At 35.0% G+C, this 6,000-nt stretch overlaps 1 pseudogene; it reads left to right on the plus strand.

Annotated features, from left to right (window-relative positions):
* Window positions 1–872: 872 nt before the first annotated feature.
* LOC149252179 (uncharacterized) lies at window positions 873–2,910 on the plus strand (annotated as a pseudogene).
* The last annotated feature ends 3,090 nt before the right edge of the window (window positions 2,911–6,000 follow it).

Consider the following 6,000-nt stretch of genomic DNA (forward strand, 5'->3'; position numbering starts at 1 on the left):
TTACTAGAATGATTTGCAGGGTGTATTTATATATATCAATTGGTTTCCATGGATTTTGGATTGTAAAAGCCACCAACTACTATTAGTACACCTTAGTAACTCAAGGTAGTTGGGTTGCTATAAAAGCTAAACTTTTGGGAAAATACTGGACTTCTGAAACACACCTTTTCAGTTGGTCTTTTTGTCTTTTATCTGCCATTAATTAATCCTATTAAGACAGGTTAATATCTTTGCTTAGTATGGAATACCTACTTCAATATCAATAGGTGTTTTTTTGTTTTTTAAATTCTATAAACCCAATTTGATTATAAATTCTCATCATCACATGCATTTTATAGGTTCTAGAAGATCAACAACTTCTACGAGAAAGGGTTCTTCATTTGAGTGGCATTGATGGAGAAACAAGGATGAAAATGACACTTTCAAATGCACAAGCTAAATTTATGGAATCAAAGGAGAATGGAGCTCTACCAATGTCACCTTTTTACCTTGCATCATTTTCACCATCTCATAGTCCCTCTAATGTCCAAAATAGTGATAATGGAAAACCAAAGAAGGTTGCCCGGTCATTATTTAAAAGCACTTTAGAACTAGAAACTTCCTCAAAAACTAAGTCTAACCTCAACAATAGATTAGGAGATGAACTTGAGGAAAAATTATTAAATGACAATGAAATTATGGTTACTGATATTCTTCATGGCAGAGATAGATCGTTTTTTGATATTCTCTATGGAATAAATAAAGGTTCTAAAAAAATTAAGGTGAGGATAATTAGAATCTGTTGAAAGGTAAGACTTGGTCTTCTTTTGGATCAAGTAAGTAGATAATTTAGTTCCTTCACATATGTTTTGCAGGCACGGGTTAGATAAACAATGGAGAAAGCTTTTTGGAATGGTGTTGAAGAATCTCATGCGCATGATCATCCTGATTACAGTTGGGTGGTCGGGTTTGTGGAAGAAGTTGGCAATGAACTTATTTCGTTGATTCCTGAAAGTTGGAAACAAGAACTCCTTGAAAGCATCAATGTGGAGCTCTTGTCTCAATTTCTAATTTTTTAGAAGAGATAATGCTTTTGTGGAATTGTATTGATGTGGATTTTAATTGACTTTCATATTTTCTTTGTTCATCTAGATATTGGAGTCAGGAAGCAAAGACATTGAGTATCTTAGTAAGCTTATGGGTTATTCATTAGGTGTTGTATTAAAGCTTGCTATTCCAACAAATGATAAGGAGTCAAAAGTAGCTCATGAAAATTTATTTCATGAATTATCTGAGATAGTGGCTAGAATGGACAAAAATTCAAACCGTTCCTTTGCACATGCATTAGTGAAGGTCCTTTGCTTTATTTTAGAACAAATATAGGTATTATTGTTGTATGTCATTGTTGCATATATAATATTCCAGTTTAATAACTAATGCTTTCATGTCATGCTTTTTTTACGTACCTACAAATTGGAAAATGGGGTATGGATGGCATGCCTTGTTGTGGTGTTTTAAAATATGGATGTGCTAGGGTCAACATACTTCTGAGTTTCCTCTTTATGTTTAACAAGAAAAGCAGAAAAATATGTAAGACTATGAGTCACCACATATCAACTTTCTTGTTTAAGATTTTCCTATAACTGAAAGAAACTGTACTACTTATTTGGCAATTAATGAGTCACTTTTGTGGAACCTGATTAAATTGCTCTGTCATATGCAGAGGCATCCCATTGTATGATTTGCCATGCTACCCATACTTGATAGGATGCATGATTTATTTATCCATCATAACAATTTACATTATAATTGACACCTTTGTAATGCCCAGACATTGGTGTTGAAAGACTAGTTTACTTGATAATTCTAGTTGTGTCAAATTTGAGTCATCAAGACTATTTTGTACCTAGAGTAATATGATCCCACAAAGAAAATGAGGAATTTGGAGAGCTAACTCATTTGAGTTCACTATATGATGTGATTGAAGATGAACCAGTCTATGTCAATGCTAAACAATACCGTGGAATTTTGTGACGTTGACAATCTCGAGCCAAAGCGGAATTAGAAAATAAGCTCATCAAAGTAAGGAAGGTAAGGAATAGTTGTGTTTATGATTATTTCTCAAATACCTAACATGTTTGTTCAAAACAGTGTTGCATTGGAGCATTTTAGGGCCTCTCACTCCTAGTTTCTCCCAGGACCACACACACACACATTCTAATAATCATATGTACAAAATGCTCTCGGGTTGGCATCATTCCCTAGATTTTTTGGGGAAGGACCACTCCCCAGTGTCAGAATCCCTGCTCCTTCACAACACTGGTTCAAATGAACTTTCTCTCATCCTCTTTTGGCTAGCCAAAATGTATTGATTTCATCTTCTCAATTAAGCATGTCAACATATTTGGTTATTGATATACTAGCATGTTTTTTGTCTTTTAATATATTGCTTCTCATACTATGATGTCTGCTCTTCAGCCTTATCTCCATGAATCTTGTCATCTTCATGCAATGCGAAGAGCAAGGGGATGTGGTGGTCGCTTCCTAAATAAAAAATTGTTGGAGACAAAAAAGGTTAATGCTGATGATGGGAAATTAACAGATAGACAACATGCATAAGTTGTTAGTTCATCAAGCACTGAAGCTTTGCAGTCTGAAAATGGAAATATGAATTCTTCAGAGGTACATGGTAATTCAGGGTTGTTAGGATCAGAAGTTACAAGCATGTCAGAATCATGCCCTGATGGAATAGGTTACAACTATACTCAAGGGAATGGAGGGTATCTTTACCACCAATGTAGTTCACATTTCCATTTATTGGGTTTCAGTCCTCTTTCAAATGGAAGTGGTGAAGTAGAGAGTGGGCAAGGTATGGGATATAGCATCAAATGGGTTGCAGTAGATAACTGCTATGATCCAATGAAAGTTTGACATTGGTTTGGTTGGGATCTCATTTGTTTTAGTGTCATGTTTCATATAACTATAACACTGGAGCATGGGAGAAATTTACTTCAGTTCAAGGAAAGTGAAACTTATGGTACTGGGAGGGGAGGAAACTGAACTAAAGCTTGCAAATTTATTTTTGTTTTCTGATGTTATCATATCATAAAGCATCCTGTTTCAAGTTTCTTTTAGAATGATGATGTTTGATGTAAAAATATCTTGGCATCTTTGCTCAGATCCTCGTGCATTTGAGACCCTGATTATGGAAGTAACCAGATGGAAGACCTGCTACACTTAAGCATGTTTCTAATACAATGCTAACTATCAGTAGTACTGTGATTTAGTGTTCCAGTGTTTTGTCAATAAATTGACCTACACCATCTGGTATTTCTAAGAGGAAAATCATTCATGGCTGGTTACCATTAGACAATTAATCATGTCATGATTTAAATTAGAAAGTATTTTATTCAGGAAAGTATGATTAACACTATGATGTTTGGACGGGTTGCTATTTGCACATATTCTAAGACTACAGTGGCATACACAATTACCATAGTGAGGGCATGGTAATCAAAGAACTAGACATGCAACATAAGAGTAGTTCTCTTTTTCAAAAACTATCTCATAGCATGGTCAGTACAGTCAAGACTTAAGTATTTGGTGTAATGGCCATATATAAGCTCGACATAGGTACTCTTCTTCGGACTGAAATCCATTTCCTACATTTCATTAAATCATTAATTTGATTCTTCCATCTATCCTCCTTTATACAACCCTTCAATCAGTGTAGTATAAGTTGCAACATTCAATACTATGCCTTTTCTAATAATGTCATCATGGATTCCGTTTCACTGTTCAACATTGCTCTTGAGGTAGTTGATCTCCACAAATGCAAAGAAAATCATTGATGTAGGAACCAATCCCTGGTCTAACATTTGAAGGATAATATTATTCACTTCCTCTACCATTCCAAACTTAGAAAGTATGCTAATGAATGAACTGTACCTAGCCATGTCAAGGAGAAGACCATGTTCTAGAATCTGATTGTGCAGCTCGCTAACATGTCCAATGCATCTCTTCTGCAAATGAGTTTCAATTAAAACTGTATAAATTTCAAAGCTTAGTTTCAATCGACTTTGATTAATTTATTGTAGGAGGCATTTGACATCCTTCAAATTACCTCTCCTACAAAGACCTTTGGTAAGTGCATTGTAAGCTTTAATTTGAGGCACAAATCCTCCTTGTGAAATGAGATCATTCACAAGATCAAGGGCCTTTGACACTCTACTTTCCCTGCAGTATCCATCAATAAGTAAATCATAGGTACAAAAGTTAGGAATGCAGCCTGTTTGATGGATGGCTTGTATAATTTTGGGGGCTTCTGGTAGCTTACCCCTATAACAAAAAGTTTCAACAACATAATTCCAAGTATTAGTAGGACAAAATCCCCTTTCTTGCAATTCTTTAAAGATTTCCATCACTAATTCCAGTTGTTCCATATGATCTAAAGCTTTAAGAAGCATATTGCAACAATGAACATCACTTGCAAAGACTTGTAATATGTCAACGACTTTTGGCATCATTTGACGTTTTGCACAAGTCTTGTTCAGCTTGTTAAGGACTATAGGTACTGAATAACCTAAATATGTAGAAATTAATGCCCTAAAAATGCCCGAAATTGAGGTTTGATCCTTATAGGCAATAACAAAATGATCAATTACAGTGTGTGCATCACTTTATAACATAACCCTTATCAATATATGAATCAGAGTTAAGTGAACTTGTATAGTTTGTGAAATATGTTGTTTTTCTAACCAACTAAAGAATTGTAATGCCATTCGACCATTATCTTGGATTTCAAGCAATACTTGAATTACAACACATGGAATCAATTTAGATGATAATTCCTCCAAGATATCCCAACGATGTTCCTTAACAAATTACAGATAGTAGCAAGATTACTAGAATTAACTTCTTGAGTGTAAACACATTGTTTTTGTTCTTCACAAATTTGAGTGTCGATCTTCCGTGAGAATCCTGTGCTGAAATATATCTCTTTCCAATAGCATGATCAAGAAAATAATTAGCCCTGTGATCAAAATATTTTTTTCGTATGGCATGAAACCCTTTCCATCTCCCTACACTATTTCGAATTTCAAGCCTTCTTAGTAGGGGTATTGTTGCAAGTGCTAGGGCTTTAAAGATCATATAGTGTTTAAAACTCATTATTTTAACAACTATATATAGCCAACAAGAGCTCATTTCACTATTGAGTTCAATGGAGTATGAGGCCTTCCCTACTAGGGTCCCATTTTTGCTTGGGTTTTCCCAACCCATATGTCATGTCAAAAAAAGGATAAGGTTGGGTGCCTTATTGGGGGCTTTGGCAGAACTAATGCCCTCAGACCTCATTAATAAAAAGGCCAACATCCAAGCAATACTATTCCCATCATTGTTTCTATTGGTAAAGTGATGTGTTTCCAATTAGCTATGGTTGGCTTGTTGTTTGTGGCTTGGTTTTATATATAGCTTTCTTCTCACCTGGCACGAGACTAGTTCCATGGATGATTAATTCCAAAATTTATCCTTCAAAATATATAAGTATGTGTGGAGGCATTTTTGCCATGATTTTCTGGATATTGAATCTGATTGTTTCAGAGAGATTCAGATCTTTGATTGATGTGTTGGGCACATCCAAAACACTTATTGTATTCGCCGCTATTATTGGGGTTGTATGTCCTTTTGTCCTTGCTTTTTTTCCTGAGATGAAAGGCCCGAGATTCAAAGAGGTCGATAAATTATGACAACGGAGATCATATAGTGGTAGTATAGGCGATGAACATTGTTTTAACAAACTCCTTCTTGATGATCATCATACATTCTGAAGTAGAAAATTAGATGATGAAATCTCTCGTGAAATAGTGCATTCAAATCAATTGTTGCAAATCTGTGGATGACATTTTTGAGTTATTATAGGAGAATGTACAACTTAAATGGAATATCACCAATCATATTGGCAAGTTTTGCATGGTGGCATATCGACATGTTTTGCATGGTGGAAATGTCATAATTTGCACT

This window comes from Pinus tabuliformis, chromosome 7, assembly GCF_031772625.1.
Source record: "Pinus tabuliformis cultivar Carrire ecotype Pingquan chromosome 7, CPIR1, whole genome shotgun sequence".
NCBI lineage: Eukaryota > Viridiplantae > Streptophyta > Pinopsida > Pinales > Pinaceae > Pinus > Pinus tabuliformis.